The following is a 17,982-nucleotide window of genomic DNA, read 5'->3' on the forward strand; positions in this document are numbered from 1 at the left end:
AAGACCAACACGGTACATTAAGGGTTACATGGCCGAACTGAACATCTGGTTTTATGAGCTGACTGGCACCAAAAAGAAACTGCGTTTTGGCAAGACCCCAAAGATGCTGTGATACGGTGAAAATAGTTACCAGAAGCAAGCATCGATAGAAATCATGAACAATGTGTTTAACAATATTAGTTAATGTTTAAATATAGTCGTTAGCATTTAACAATAGTAGTTTCTATTTAAAATTATTCTTTAGTGTTTAAAAGTTTTGTTTTCCATTTAAATATATGTAGTACCGTTTATATAAGTGAGTTAAATGTTTAAAAATATTTGTTATTGTTTAAATTGAATTATTTCATTGAGATTGTTTTATTTACATATATTAGTTTCCCGAAATTTGGGTCGCGTAGATCGTCGATGAAGATATATTTGTTCAGGGCCACCGTCGTGGGGGATGCTATTGCTCCGGGAACCACTTGCTCGAAGGCAAAATTAGAGGCCAACCTCTTCCGTGTGCGCTCGACGCTGTTCCCCTACTTCCAGCCCAACGCGCCCACTCATTCCTCAGCGCTGGAGAAGCCCCCCTACTCCGCCCGATGGCAACAGCCACTCAACCACGATAGTCCGCCGATCGCCATAGCCCCCCGATGGTAATTGGTGACGATGTCACTACAACTTTTCTGCAGCGTTCCAGATATTGATGACCGAGTTCCCTCGACTTGTCGCTCGGGTGAGGCATTGGAAAGACAGTTATAATCTAATGCACCGTCCCTACAAACAAATGAAATACCCGGCACGAACGTCAGTGTAATGGCCTTGGATTTTGACCACGAGGATGTTATAGGGATGGCCATTCAAAGATAGCCACGTATGAAGAGGCTTGTGAAAAGGTGGAAAACAATAATGTCTTTCTCTCCACCGCCGGCTAACGATGAAATAATAGTAGCACCATAGGCGGTTGACAAGATCATTAAGTCTGTTGCTATTGATGAAACAATTGCCGTCTTGATGGAACTGGCGGACGATAGTGCTACATCTAAGGTAAACACAATCCCTCAACAACAAGAAATACCAAAGGATGTGTCTCCCTTTGATGCTGTTGAAATGGCCGCGCTTGACAAGATCATTGACTCTGTTGTCAATGAAATCCCCATCTCGGTAGAAGTGGCGGATGACAGTACCGCATCGAAGGTAAACACAATCCCTTAACAACAAGAAGTGATGGATGATAGTACCGCATCAAAGGAAGATGCTGCTGATGCTGAACACCAACAACCGTTAACAACAGTGTCGCATGATGAAAATGATGAGTCATCGCGTGACACACTAAAAAGTAAGCACGCGACTCCCTGGCCGCAAGTGCACGGGTCATCATGTGATAACTTCTTGTCTGAATATAAGAGGGTCGTATTCCCAAGGCCCAAATCTACTGTTACTTCCTTTTGGGGGTCACTGTTTAATCGACCAAAACAGGGTTATTGTTTGCAAATATAAATCTAACAAAAATAAGACAAACAGAGAAAATGAACTAAACTAACCATACAATTCCGAACAAAAGTAAGAGCAAAGAAACCAATTATAAATGTAGGCTCCCGAGCGAGGATTCCCCCGGGAGAAGACTAAGCATGGATGACAAAAACAACTAAAGCACAAGGTTGGCTTGGTTTTGGTCCGCTAGACTCGAATGTCGACTACCCTGGAACCTCCATGAAGTAGCCCTAATCCAGTACAGGTTCCTCCATCCGGAAGATACCCCTACGATGTCATTGAGGATCGGGGGAATCTTGATTAGGGTTATTCTAATGTGCGCCTCGGCTAAAAATAACCCCTAATCACTAGGGAGGCTTCTAACAACCAAAACCTTCTGTGTATTAATACAATAAATCCCTCTTTAATCATCACATGACCAAATACATGCTAGCATCCCACCAAACAAGTATTTTCCAGAATCAATTCTACGAAATCCATCCATTGTAGAACGAACAAGATAATGATAGATTAAAACAATAATAGAAGCCACAAATTTGATTACAAAAATAAAAAGTGTCATCCATACAAAGTCTCCTCCCAGGTTCACTGGAAGCCCGGTGGCCTTCGGGATTCTAGTTTGACATACCAAAAGAAGAAAGCTCGAATACATGTAAAACATGGCAAGAAGAACCAAAGAACTCCCCTACTTGGAATGTTGACTAGAAGGTGATGATGAAAGATCGTTGGATCTACACTGCCGAGCTCCTTGACACTCTCCTTGATTCTCCCTTCTCTCTCCCTCAAATGTTCTCCAAAAATGGCCTCCCTCAGTATATGAATCAGTAGCTCAAAAAAAGTGTACAATGAAAAAAGAGGAGGTGGGTTGATGAACTTCCCTGAGGCTCAAGATGTTCATATTGGTTTGGAGCTCTGGTCGGCCTCACATAGTCCAAATAGTGGAGAGACATGAGAGTGTGATGTCCAATTCAACCTGCAAGAAAAATGGACATCAAATCAAGGCATCCATTATCCCTAAAAACAAAGAAAACATGAGAAAACGCAAAGAAAAGAAGAAGGCACACGACGAAAGAAGTTGCAAAACGACAATCCCGAGTTTCAAAAAGATGATAGAGCTTGAAGCGAGCTTGAAAATGGTGTAAAAATTGGAAATTCAGGGGTTCGGCTGAAGTTTTCAAGTGAATAAGGGTCATTAAGGGGGCAAAAGGCCTAACACAAGCGAGTATGTTCGGGCAGCGCACTGCTCCACAATCTTGTGTGGGCGGGTGTGCATCCCACACAGAGGCCTCACACCCTTCTGGAACGGGTGTGCAAACTGCGTACAATTGGCACACTAATACTGAGTACTTCAAATATGTCAGAACCAGCCTCCCCGATTAAAAAAAATGACCAAAAACATGATCCACAACTCAAAATTGAAAACATGAAGGAGCAAATAACCGAAATTGAAAGCACGAAAGGATTTGCCAACAACGAGGAGTATAACAAAACCTATGGTCAATAACAAGAAAAGGAGGAGAAAAGCAACAAGGAAGAACATAAAGGCGAAACATTTGGAAAAATTTGGGCTCCCTCCAAAGAGCGCTTGTTTAGCGTCACGAGCCTGACGTTCAAATGTTTGTCAATCAAGGTGGCTAAAATAGGAAGATCTTACCTGATGCGATCGAAGTTGAAGAGGTTTTGGTAAAATATTGTTTGAGATGGTGACCATTGACCTTAAACTGACCTTTCTCCGGATGATGAATTTCGATTACCACCTGAGGTGATACTTGAGTGACTGTGTACGGTCCTGTCCATCGTGATTTGAGCTTCCCTGAGAATAGACGCAGTCGGGCATTATACAACAACACTTGATCCCCCTTCTCAAAATTTCTTGTTTTTCATTATGTGTTTGTCATGATATTGTTTCTCTTTGTCCTTGTAGAGTCTTGAGTTTTCATAAGCCAAAGCTCTCCACTCATCGAGTTCATTCAATTGCATTTTTCTTTTTTCTCCAACTAAGCTAAAATCAAGATTTCGGAAATTATTCGCCCAGTAAGCTTTGTGCTCGAATTCCACCTGAATGTGACATGCCTTGCCATAGACTAGGCGATAAGGACTACTTCCCGTAAGTGTTTTGTATGCTATTCAATAGGCCCATTGTCCATTGTTTAACTGGTCGGTCCAATCTTTGCTGTGATGAGCTACGGTTTTCTCAAGGATTCTCTTGAGTTCTCTGTTCGAAACTTTAGCTTGTCCACTGGTTTGAGGATGATATGCCATGGACGTGTGGTGAGTAACATCGTATTTTTTGCAAAATTCTTGCGAATTGTGAATTGCAAAATTGTGCCCCTATCACTGATTATAGTACGAGGAGTCCCCTCTTGAAAATAATTTCTTCAAAAATTGCACAACCACTCGGGCATCATTAGATGGTAGTGATTGAGCTTCTATCCATCGAGATGCATAGTCTATCGAAACCAAAATAAATTTATTCCCTCGGGAGTTTGGAAAAGGCCCCTTAAAATCGATTCCCCAAACGTCAAACTCTTCACAAACCTGAATTGAATTTTGAGGCATCTCATCCCGGCGTGAGATGTTCTCTGTTCTTTGGAAACGATCACATGTTTGTATGTGCTTCTGAGTATCCTGAAGAAGAGTGGGCCAAAATACATTAAAGTCCCCACTGTTGGCCCTTCATGACAGTGCTTGATGATATCCAGCCCTTCCGACCGAGTAATATATCGTCGTATCACCTGATCGGTGTAAACACGGAACAAGTAAGGCTCTTCCCAAAAAGGATGTTTAAGATTAGAAAAGAACTTCTTCTTCTGCTGGTAGCTGAGAGATTTGGGGATGACTCCTACCGCTAAGTAGTTAGTGATGTCTGCAAACCAAGGTTGTTCTTCTTCTTGGATCACCTGAACTCGGCAAAGTTGTTCCTCAGAAAAGGAATCGTTAATCTCGGCATTTATGGTGAAGAATTTTCATCATTCTCTAACCAAGACAAATGATCAGAAGCCAAATTTTTGAGTCCCCTTTTGTCTTTGATCTCCAAATTGAACTCCTGAAGTAATAACACCCAACGAACCAACCACAGTTTGGTATTAGCTTTGCTCAAGAGGTATCAGAGGGTTGAATGATCTATGTAAACAATCACCTTGGATAACGCCAAGTATGGCCTGAACTTGTCGAAGGCGAAAACCACAGCAAGTAGTTCCTTTCCAGTGGTGCTATAATTTTCTTGGGCTCCCGTGAGGGTTTTACTTGCATAATAAATCGGGTGAAAATGATTATTTCTCCTCTTTCCCAACACAACCCTTATTGCATAATCACTCGCATCACACATCAGTTCGAATGGTAAATCCCACTCAGGGGCAAATAATAAAGGGGCTCAAATGATTTGATTTTTCAAAGTATTGAAAGCAGACAAACATTCTGGAGTGAAATTGTATGGCACGTCTTTATCAAGGAGCTTGTTCAACTGTTTTGCTACCTTTGAGAAACTTGAATGAAACGTCTTTAAAATCCAGCATGCCCTAAGAAACTTCTTACGGCTCGCACGGAGGTGGGAGGAGGGAGTTTCTCGATAACAACGGATTTTGCCTTGTCAACTTCAATGCCCTTGCTTCAAATTTTGTGGCCCAAAACTATTCCTTCGCTGACCATGAAGTGCCATTTCTCCTAAGTCAAGACTAAGTTGGTCCCTTCTCACCTCTTCAATACTTGCTCCAGATTCTTCAAACATAAGTCAAAAGAATTTCTATAGACTGAGAAATCATCCATGAAGATCTCCACTGCGTTCTGGACCATGTCCTCGAAAATAGCAAGCATGCATCTCTGAAAGTTATCTTTTTTTTATCTTCAGGGGTTATGGGGATTTGGAAATATCCGGAGAAACCATCTAAGAAACAGTAGTGCTCATGCCCAGCCAATCTTTCGAGCATCTGATCAATAAATGGTAAAGGAAAGTGATTCTTATGAGTGGCGTCGTTGAGCTTCCTATAGTCAATACAAACACGCCAGTCTTTGACCTTTCTAGTTGGGATGAGCTTATTTCTCTCATTGGTTATTGCTGTCATTCCCCCCTTTTTGGGACTACTTGGGTCGGGCTAACCCAAGCACTATCAAAGATCGGATAAATGATACCGGCGTCTAGCAATTTGATGACTTCGGCTTTTATGACTTCTTTCATGTTGGGATTTAGCCTTCTCTAGGGTAGTGCCAACGGTTTGTGATCGCCATCCAATAAGATTTGATGGGTATAGAAGGATGGATTTATCCCTCCGATGTCCGATATTTTTCCAAGGTAAAAGCACTATTGTGTCTTGCCAAGATCTCCAACAGTTTGTTTTTCTATTTTTTAGAAAGATCGGAGGATATGATTACCGTAAGCCTTTAGTTCGTCTCCACAAATGGGTATTTGAGGTGCGGGGGGTAACTCTTTCAACTCTAATTCTGGTGGTTCTTCGATGGATGGCTTTTTAGTTTATTTATGTTATTACATTCTTTAGGTTACGAGTAGCTTTTACTTTTCGATCATATAGGCTAAACCGCTCATTATGGGGTTCAATCCTTGTGAAATTTGTTCCATTCACCCCTTTCATGAGTCGAGAGAAAAATTTCATTACTATTGGGCTCCCTCCTGTTCCCCGACTTTGCAAAGTGTCTCATTGTGAAAACATTTCCTTAACTTGAATGCTGCATTGCCCACCGATCCAGGTAATGGAGAGCAGCTTCGTATAGGTAGAGTTCCATGATATGATATACACTTAGAACCCTAAGGAGCAAAATAAGGGCAAAATAATTAGAGTAACAACAAAAATGAAAAGAGAATAGGGAAAGGAATTTACAGATAGAAATTAAATTGACTAAATAATTAAGCCAAAAGTTTTCCTAGTATTCTCGGATGGTCCTAGGCACAACACCTGATAAGTGCTTGTGTATTAGTAATATGAAGTATTCTTTTCTTACAATGAGCATTACTTTTTTCAGATTTTATCGCTAATATATGTGTATTTGTGTTTTTTTGTGCATGTAGGGTTGTGGAGACAAATATAGAAGAAAGAAGCTAAAGTAGATTGCGAGTGCACTTAGTTGATGAAATCTTGGAGTTAACAAACATGAGGACACAATTTGCGCTAAAAGACATGTGAGTGTGTGCCAACCTTCGTGGTGTTCAAAAAAATATGCAAATTGGAGGGGCACAAAGGCAGTCACACTCATGTGTTCCGACTTGTGCAAAGCTGCAAGATTGTCATCAAATGTGCTTTTATTTGAAGATGCAACGCAATCTACAGTGAAAACGTGTGCCTGTTTATGTTGCCTCGATGAAAAATATGGATTCAGGAGTATTTTGGTGGAGTACTGTAGCAGGTACCGTAGCAAATCAATGTAGCAATTTACTCTAGTAGTTACTGTTCACTGACAGCAGAAAATCAATTTCCTGGAGATTCACACGGGCGTGTGGAAATTCCACACACCTGTGTAGATGCCTGCTTCTAGCCCTAGTTAAGTCGTGATTTCAGCCTGATTTCCGAATCTGTTTCTTTCATCTTTTGGCTATCTTTTCTCCACCTTTGGAGATGCTCACGGCTAGGGTTTGGAGAGGCTTTATGTAGATTTTGGAGGGGTTTACAGCCATCAACATTGCGTTTCCGTCGGAACTAAGTTATTGGGGGAGCTTTCGTCGACACTGATCTGGTGAGGTGTGCCCCTACGGCTGAGGAGGGACCTTTGGAGAAAGACAGCGGCCATTCCACAGACCATCGACCACGAACACCAAGGGGGTTTTATTCATGGATTGCATATTTTTACTTTTGAATTCATTATTGATGGTATTTTGCTCTATGGAGAGCTAAACCCCTAGTGGGTACTTGGACTTGTAAACCATAGAATGATGTTGCCTCTTTGATCTTTTATCATGCTTCCTTTAATTGATGTTTTAATTGAGTTCCAATTTTGAATGCTTGTTGAGTTGATTTTATCTTCGAGTGATATTAGGGTTGAGAATCCATTTTTGTAATCCTTGTGGATGAGTGACACACCATGAGGGTTACACAATACTAGATCTAGAGGGACTCGAAAAGGGGTAAGTTGAGGGGTAGCGAGCATCCTCTTTCCCTTTCCGGGCGCTGCCACCGCGTGACCCGCATACTAGCCACGACACATTTGCTTTGGCTTTCGTCAGGGCCGGTGCACGACCCACACAGGTTGCTTCTTTAGCCTGGTTCTACGCTCGGAGTTCGTTTGTACTTCATTTCTTCGTTAATATTTTTCGGAACGGCTCCACAATTGTTTGTCCTCTCGAATATAGTCTTTCGATGTCCTGAATTCAAATAGACACATCAAATGCACAAATCAACATCAAAATGTAATATAAATTGCATGAGAATGCTCATGAGTTGTAGGTATAAAAATGATGTATTTAGGTACTTATCAGAAAACAAAAATGCTGTTGACGAGGGGCAAGGAAACGTTATCGAAAAAATAGCGATTGTTGCTAACGTTGATAGTATGGTCCTTGCCAACCAACAATGTAAAGAAGTGAGGAAGGACTTCATTCCGAAGAATTATGGAGTTTTTATGTTATAGTTTAAATATATATGTTTCCATTTAGGTTTTGTAGTTTCCGTTTAAATACTAGTGTTATCATTCAAAGTTATGATTTACCGTTTAACTTTGTTTGTTTCCATTTAAATAGTTACATTATCATTTAAAATTATATATTTTCCACTTAACTATTTGTGTTTTTGTTTAATTATATCTACTACCACTTAACCACAGGACTTTCGTCTGGAAGAATAACTCGGTCAGCACCACACGAGCCTAACTATTCACGTTGCTTGACGACAATTAAATGGTGACAGACGAGGTGATGGACACGTTCGTATGCATAATTCAAAAGTTTTTGAACGCAAAACCATATCCATATAAGAAGCACACCTCCATCACACGACCACTAGCATTGTTTATGTCCAAGTAGGAAGATGCACCTGGCACGACTTTTGCTATGATCGGAGATGCCGTATGTAACCTACATGATGTTTACACAGTCATCCTCCCTATAATCATGAATGACCACTTCCATGTCGTGGTTCTTGATATTGACAAATAAGATTACAGGCATTATTCTTCATGCCAAAGTGACGAGTATGATAGAGACACGTTTGAAATGGTAACTTCTTTGATAAATAGAGTTTGATAAATAGTACTTTATTAATTGGGATTCTAACTTCAAATTGTATATCTCGACAGCGGAGACTATTCGACTATTGTCAAAATATGGAGTTCGGCGAGACGGTGACTCTAAAGTACCCGCTAGTTCACGACATTGAAACCCCACAACAAAAATGAGGAAGTGTCAACTGCGCCGTCTATGTCATGCGGTTTATCGAACAATTACTTGACGATAAAAAGCTACGACTACCACAAACGGATGTCCCTATTTGAGATTAAAGTATGTTGCCCACATACTTATGGAAGGGAGTGCAGTTGGCATCACTGAGAAAGGTAGTTCATCGACTGGGGGGAAACAAAGTTGACCTGATATTGTTTTCAAATGTAAAACAGTTTTGTCATTATAATTTAAATCCTATTCATTGTTTTCCACTGACATGACAAGGTTTTTCATGTAAATATACTTGACTTTCTTTGTTTAACTTTCATTTTTACTGTTTAAATATCAGTGTTTCTTTATAACTTTAAATCTTTTCTGTTTAAATAACATTGTCCCTATTTAAATATCTGTGTTAACCTTTACTAATAAGTGTTTCTAATTAACTTTCAGTGTCTCTGTTTAAATATCAAAATAACTGTTTAAAGATCAATGAATGACACGTAAATGAGATTGTTTCTGTTTTAATTTTTGTTTATTTACAATACCTAGTTAGAGAAAGTTTAGTTATAAGATCGACGATTGTGACCCGACGCGTGGTAGTGGCTGCAACGTAACTCGTGGACCTCGGACGGTTGAGACTCGATCCTCTTTTGTTTAGGACGCCTAGGTTGCCTTCTCGTAATAGGCAGATGTAAACGCAGTCTTTGATTGTCGTCCGTAGGCTTGTCATGGTCGGGTATGGGAAAAATAGCTTTCTTATATGCCACTTTGCAACTGTCAACAGTGAAGTAGCTGCTAATATATCGATGAACGTTGGTGTCTGTCCGCATTATTGCAGTGTAAGTGTGTTTGCACAGGATACCATAAACTTGCCATTTGTGACATGAGCAAGTTTTACGTGATAGATCTACGGAGTTGCTGCACTCGTAGATCACTTCATAACACTCATCGACACAACGACCAACACGAAGATTTCGGCTTTCCACTACAAGTAGCTCTACCTTGGAATATATGTCGGGGCATAAGTAGGTCTTCCATTTGTTTGTTTGTTCACGGCAGGTGCATAATGTGCACATCAGCTTGAACCTGTATGACGTAGAACACGTATACTTAAATACTGTTAAGCTAACACACTGAAATTTAAATGGAAATAAACATTTTTAAATGATAACAAACTATATTAAGCAATTACCTTCAAAGTTAAAACTAAACAACATTACTTAACTAGAAACAAGCAAATTTAAAGGATAAGAACCATTTTTAAGCATTAAATAAAAACAACAATCAAGTACCGTATGGAGTCAACCATTTTCATCACCGGTAAATGCCGAGCTTCTTTAATCCACGCATTGAATGACTCTACCACATTTGAATACATCTTGCCTCAATGTTTACCTTTGAATAGATAATTCGACCAATGTGACATATATGATTTATGAATCAACCACTGATAGGCTTCGGGTGATGTGGCCTGAAGTTCATTCATGGTATCATCAAATTCTTTAGCTGTGGATGCTCACGCAATACGAAAGTATATGGACCAACACTCCTCCTTCAATGCCTTCCCAAGTCTAACATTGGCTTTCATAAAATTAGCCTTCAAGTGTCGAAGACAGTATGCATGTGGGAAAAAAAGGAAAACCCGTACAATCATGTTCACAAGGCCCTTGGACCTGTTCGACACAAATGTAATTATTTGTTCATAGTCTCCATCATCATATAAAGCATCACCTAACTTTGAAATGAACCACGTCCAATTTGCATCGGTCTGATTGTCAACAATACCGAAGGCGACGTGAAAAAACCATTGTTTCCATCTTTGCCTGTGGCACCCAATAGAGTACTATAATACTTTCCTAACAGGTGGGTACCATCGAGAAATAGCAGCGGCCTGCAAGCCCTCTTGAATCCAATGATAAACGCACGAAAAGAAAATAATGCATGTTTAAAATGCACACCGTCTCTTTCCACAATCACAATCCTGCCGGGGTTTATCTCAATCACCTTATCTATGTACCAAAGCAACAAATTGTAGTTGGAGATATCGCTACCGTCGAGGATCACCCGGGCATGCTCTTAACCCAACCAAGCTTACTTTTATGGAATGTGGAAACCATGTTCCCGTAACATGTCCTTTTGAATGTCGATGGCCTTGTACAAGGACTACTGCTTGAGCTTCTAAATGACTCGTGGGCTTACCCATTTTTTGGATACTTTCGGATGTGACACTGATCCAATTCTACTACCGCAAGTATGTGTCAGGTGCATTGTCTTGATTCTGAAAGTATTCTTATTATATTCCTTCGATGCATGAAGGTGCCATGGACAACCAACGGCATCGCGTTCCACAACCACCTGGTGTTTTTCATTCTTTATGAATTTGAAGTTGAAATTCCGTTTGATAGCAAAATTATGAAGTGCGTCTTTGAAATTTTCAACGCTTCCAAAACGTTGTCCGATATCTAACGACAACATCTCGGAATGATCTGATGAGGAAGGACGACATGACACACTGTTAGGGTCGCCATGAGGTCAAACGGATACACTCGCAGAATCCAAATTCCTGCCAATACTTCAGTTTAAGCAGAAAGCGTCAGTATTTTAAGCGGAAACATAAAAGTTTAAATGTAAACTAGATAATTTAAATGATAAAATAGTATTTTATATGGAAATAGAGAAACTTAAACAGAAAGGAATATTATTAAAAGGAAAATAGACAATTTTAAATGGAAACTAGACAACCTTAAATGGAAACTGCGATGAGAAATGGGTAACAAAGCAAAGCTTATGGTTTTGCTTTGTTTCATGCGGAAATATATGGTTTAAGCGGAAATTGGATTATTTAAAGGAAAACATATGATTTTAAGCGGACACTAGGATAATTAATCAATAATTAACTTCTAAGAACTTTACAACGTGAAGAAATCGTTTTCAGTAGGATGCGACAATAGCACATCATATGTCTCAACCACTAGATCGACTGCAGTGCATTTGAAGAGGGAGTACACGTGACACATGTGTTGGAAGTCAATCTCGTTTTCTATAGGCCAAACCGTTATATGTCTATCGGGTGTGACAAACTTCACCTTATTGGGCCCTGACACGCGAAACATCCAGACCCCATCATTCACATATCTCCTCTAACATTGATTCCTAAGAAGTTAGTTCCGTGAACAATAGCACTCGTCCCTCCCCGTTGTATCTAGCAATAGCACAAAAACTCTCTATAATAAACCTGCATTTTTATAAATTGTTACTCTCTCTCTCGCAGGATGATCAATGTGAGGGAAAGGAAGAAATTCTCACCTTATTGGGTAACTGACAAAACTCCAACAATCCAAGGTGATGAGCCTTCTTCCAAACTTTGTTTGAGAAAACAAATGCAAAAATAATGGACAAAGGTATGCAAAAAGATTTGACATGATGTGATTGGGCGGTTTTTTCCCACCAATTTCAAGGGCATAGAAGGAATTTCACAACATTGACAATGCCCAAGTGAACGACAGGGGGAAAAAAGCAAATGAAATAATAACGGAGGGGTTATCCGGGATTTTTGAAACTTGTAAGGGCTGTTTAGGAAGTTTTGAAATTCATGAGGGGTAAACAGTAATTTTCCCATAACAATATAGATAACTATTATATAAATAATATTATCATTTGAGATATTTCATATATCAGGTAATATTATTATTAAGATGATATACTTATGTTTAGAAGTAAATTAATGTATATTATTAAGGTAATATTATTATTTTATATTAGGTAATATTTTATGTAACACCTCTCTATCTAATTCTCAGCAATATGAAATATAAATTGTTTAGAAATATATAATACCAGTATAAAAGATATTTCACATGATTTATTTTCGTATTTAACTGGATTGTTGTAATTACTGTTGTATATATAAACTATAAATGTAATTTTAAAATCATATATATATATATATGTAAAATTTGTTACGTATTATTATTATTATTATTATTATTATTATTATTATTTATTTTAAAAAATATATGCTAATAGCTTAAAAGATCTTAAGTTTAACTCCTGCTAGACGTAGTGGTGATAGCGGGTCCCTAAGTATGTGTATGGGTTTTATAACCCGCATTTCATATCACTGGGTGAGGGAACACGGGTTGGATGTTTAACACGACCAAATATGCGTGTAAACCGCAAGTGCACGGGTGTCTAAGTAATAATACCCAGGTGAGAGGGTAATCGAATCCATAGCGAATAGTGCTTAGAACCACCAAAATTGTTATTTAACTAGAATGAAAATATGTTGATAGTGATGTGAAAACAAACTCAATGCAAATGAAAATAAGAAAAGATAAAGGAGGCGCAAGTGAAAAATAGGGGTGGCAATCGACGATAAATGGGGTACCTGGATATTGTTCCACCTAGGACAATCGTTTCAAGTGCAAAACCCTCTATTATGCTTTCTAACTAATCGATTAATGAGTCGTGGAGATCCTTTAATACATGGTCCCAAATCAAAGGTCAACCATGCCTAACTCTATACATGTCCCGGAGGAGAAATTGAATAACCTCTCAACCTCGCACTTTTCGTATAGAATCGCCAAATGAGTTCTAGGGATTCCAAGTGATAAATCCTCTTCTTAGATGTAGACATGACCCTTTTGGTTCGGGTGAAAGGTCCCCTAGCCACAATTAAGCCCTAGGTGCTAAAAATCACTCAACGCTTCACCCGCTCGCCTTTTGCAACTAAGCCCCAGTGGAAGGTCATCCCTTAGCCCATTCATTCTACTATGACCGCAAAGAGCTCGAGAAATGGAGGTAGAATGAATCACACTGGGAGGGAAAAGGGGACGCCCTCGCCACCTCTCGACTCACCCTCTCAACCCTCTCCAATCTAGCTTTGTCTAACTCTCGTGATGTGTCACTCACTCACAAGGGTTACCAACAAGAACTCTCAACCCTAGTGTTACTCTAAAGGAGTATTCACTCAATCAAGCATGCAAGATTGGAACTCAATTAAAACATCAATTAATTGAAAAGCATAATAAAAAGGTTCAATGAAACGAATACATCCTAGGGTTCACAAATATCCAAATACCCACTAAGGGGTTTAGCTCTCCATGGAGCAAAAATATAATAGATAATGAAATCAAAAGCAAAGAGATGCAATCCATGAATGAAAAACCCTTGTGTTTGTGTTGAAGGTCTTGTGGATCGGCCGTGTCTTCTTCAAAGGTCCCTCGATCAAACCTAGGGCACACCTCACCGGGATCGGTGCCGATGAAAGCTCCCCAATAGCTCTCTTCAGAAGGAAACACGGTGTCGAAGGCCGTCAAACCTCTCCAAAGCCTTGCCAAAGCCTCTCCAAACCCTAGCAGCAGGCGACTCCAAAGATGGGGAAAAGTGGAAGAAAAGATGGGGAAAAGATAGATAAATCAAGGCTAAATCGCGGCTTTTAAAGGGCTGCAATTGGGCATCCACACGGCCCTATGGATGTTCCACACGCCCCTGTGGAATTTCCACACGGGCGTGTGGATTCTCTGAATTTCTGATTTTCTGATTTTCTGCTGGCTGTGAACAGTAAATGCTACAATAAATTGCTATAGTGATTTACCACATTAACCCGCTACAGTACTCCTTCAAAAACACTTCTGAATCCACTTTTCATCGAGGCAACATAAACGAGCACACGTTTATGCCGTAGATCGCATCGTTTCTTCAATAAACGGGTTCATTTGTGAAGATCTTGCTATCAATGCACAAGTCGGGATACGCGAATATTACTGCCCTTGTGCCCCTCCAAATCATTGTAATTGCTTGAATACATGGAGGTTGACACACATTCACGTATCTTTGAGCTCAACTTGTGTCTTCGCGTTTGTTCCTTCTAAGATTTCCTCAAATAGTGCATTTGCGATCTACTTTTGGCTTTTTTTCTTAAAACATAGCTTCACAACCCTACCTGGCAAAAGAACACAAATACATATGTATTAGCGCTTAAACCTGATAAAAGTAATGCTCATTGTAAGGAAAGGACACTTCGCATTCTTAACACACAAGCACTTATCAATGTTCAATTTTCGATCTATGCATATGCCCCTAATAATGCTTGTCACAATTGCAAATATATATATATATATATATATATAAAGAAAACAAACTTTGGAGTTGTTTGTAGAATACTCTTAGACTATGTTTGGTTGGATATAATTCTAAATGCAGTGGATTTCTAGTTATAATGTAATTGAAAATACTTGGTTTCAAAATACAGTGCAGTCAAATCTTGTGTTTGGTTGGATGTAACTGGAATTACTGTATTATAAGATTTTATGTTTGTTTGGAATGATTTGTAAATCTAGAATTGGAAAACATGTGTATAAGTGTATGTATATGTCTGTATATCTGCATATATGCATATATGTATATGAGTATATATATATATATATAAATATATGTATATATGTGAATATATGCATATATGTATATATATCTATATAAGTATATGTATATGTGTGTATGTATGCATATATGCATATTCATACATGCATGTATATGTGTATTTGTATATGTAAACATATTATGTACATGTATATCTAGAAGTGTATATATACATATACGTATGCATATATGTAGAAATACATAGTATTGTTATATAAATCTATATATGTATATGTATTTGTATAACTATATGTATGTGTGTATATATGCATATGTCTGATGTATTGTGTATATGTATATGTTTACAGTATATATGTATTTGTTTGTCTATATACGTAGGGTATGTATGTATACATATACACGGTTTCGAACTCAAGCTGATTTAGCTTTTTATGGTTATTTCGACTAAAAATCCTCAATGATGGAATTTCAACAGCATGAAAAATGAAATCGCCAAAAAGCAATCACGAGTTTTAAAAAGACAAGTGATTTCATAGGTTACATGTAGCTACAAATCTTCGAAACAAACATACACTCAAAACATTTTCAAGTCAGATATAAAACACAAAATATCAAGCTACGGGGTACTACTTACTTTTTATACATATATGTGCACTAATTTTCTTTCTGGACCCTTTGAAGTGATGTATTTCAGCCAAAACGCAACATGATGATGCGTTGGCAATTTTTGGAGGATGAACCCAGCGAGGACCCTCTTTCATAGGGCTTGGACTTGTCTAGATGGTTTATGGTTGTTGCTAATACTGGTCTTTTCTTCTAGTTTTTGTTGTTTTGTTTAGCTACTGTGTAGCTCCCTTGTATTAAAATAATAATAATAATACAACGCAACATAATGCATGTGACAGCAGTAATCAAAGCCATAAAAGTATATTCATGGACAAGGGAGGAGAAAAGAGGTCACGTAGTTTTTCATAATAAAACCAGCTTGACGTGGAAACATGAGTAAGCTGGTTTATCAATTGTAATGAATATTTATTAGTTTCAAAATTTTAAAGCTTATATATATTATTAAAAACTAGAAACATAAAACTAATTAGTTGATAAAACTGATATTTTCTTAGAAAATTAATAAGAATGGTTATTTTTCACTTCATTGTTGGTGGTGGGAATAAATGATTTCAATATGCCATTGTTTTTTATAACACATTTTTATTTAAAAAATGTGGATAATTCGCGTGGTTGAATTCCTAGATTTTTGATTTAGCTTATTATAGCTATGGTGGTTTTCTTAAAAACTATTATTGTTATTATTAATAATATAAGACGAAAGTAGTTTTAATTTTGGAGTGAGTGAAATAGCAATTGTTTTATCATAGGTTTTCAGCATTTCAAAGTAAAAATTATTATTACTCTTAATAATAGGAAGGCGAAAGGCGGAAATTTGATTAAATTGTGTTTTTAAAAAGGACTAAATAGAAGACAAATAAAACGTCAAAAGATGCAAATAATAGATTTTCATAATTATCTAAAAATATATTTTTAAATAATAATTTTTATGGAAAATCAAGTTGAAGAATAATAAATTTTTAAAATTTATTTTACTGTCATAATCAATTTATTATATGCGAAAAAGGCTAAACAATAAAATTTTACATAATTTTACAAATATATGTTTTTGGCAAAAATCTACTAGTATTTAACTAGTTGGTTTTTAAATTTATATATTACTAATTTATGACACCCGACTGGTTAAACTAATAAACTTTACTACATATAAATCAATTGTAAAATATTAAATAGATGAATAAATAAATTTTCATAAATAATATATATATATGCATTAATTTGCTTAATATATATATATATATACATATTATTTTTACACAATCCATGAGCCCAATGGCTTGCCTTTCGTCCCTCCTAGCTCTTGCCTTGATGTGTAGTTGATGATGCACTATTATTATTATTATTATTATTATTATTAGTGGATAGACGACAAGCAAACATCATTTTGAGACCTATGTATGCGAAATGGAGGAACAGGTGGACATACTGATACGCACCACACACTTGGTTCACTAATCGCTTCCACTGCATATATTTCCAATATGTGGATGATATTTCAAAAATATGGGTTTTAAATATATATTAGACTTGGCAAGTAAACACCTCCATAACATTGAGTTTGTTAAGTATAATTAATATCATACTTTAGTCTATTAGTAATAAATGTGTGTGGTGGAGATTATAGATGACTCTCTTACACTTCACATGACAGGATGGGGGCAAAAACTATTTTAAAAATTTGTCTATATGATAGCTTGTTCCTTTATGTTAAATAAAAGATTTATTAAATAATTTGGCATGTGGATTTTTTTTTAAACTAGGTATATATAAATTATATCAAAAGATGTTTTGTTTTTTCAAGCTTTTTTAAATATTGCAATTTTTTTTATATATACAAAATAAGTGTCTTTTGAATTAATTGCAAAATGTAGCAAAAGAAATGCAGTCACGATGCTACTTAAGCCGTCTTTTTCTTGTAGTTATATTTAAATTTTATTTTTTTAATTTTATAATAGTTTTTTTATATGATTTCGTTTAACTTTTCACAATTTTTTAAATTAATTTTTTCTACAAGCTCTATTTAAATTTTCTGATGGTTTTTATATTTTACGTTTTAGTTATTGCAATTTTTTAAATTAAATTTTTCTCTGTTATATTTACGATTATGTGATGGGCGTGAATTGTCACGATGCCTGCACAGTCCCAGGAAGTAGTGGATTTAAGCGCAATACGTAACTCCA

Source organism: Dioscorea cayenensis, chromosome 16 (genome assembly GCF_009730915.1).
Source record: "Dioscorea cayenensis subsp. rotundata cultivar TDr96_F1 chromosome 16, TDr96_F1_v2_PseudoChromosome.rev07_lg8_w22 25.fasta, whole genome shotgun sequence".
NCBI lineage: Eukaryota > Viridiplantae > Streptophyta > Magnoliopsida > Dioscoreales > Dioscoreaceae > Dioscorea > Dioscorea cayenensis.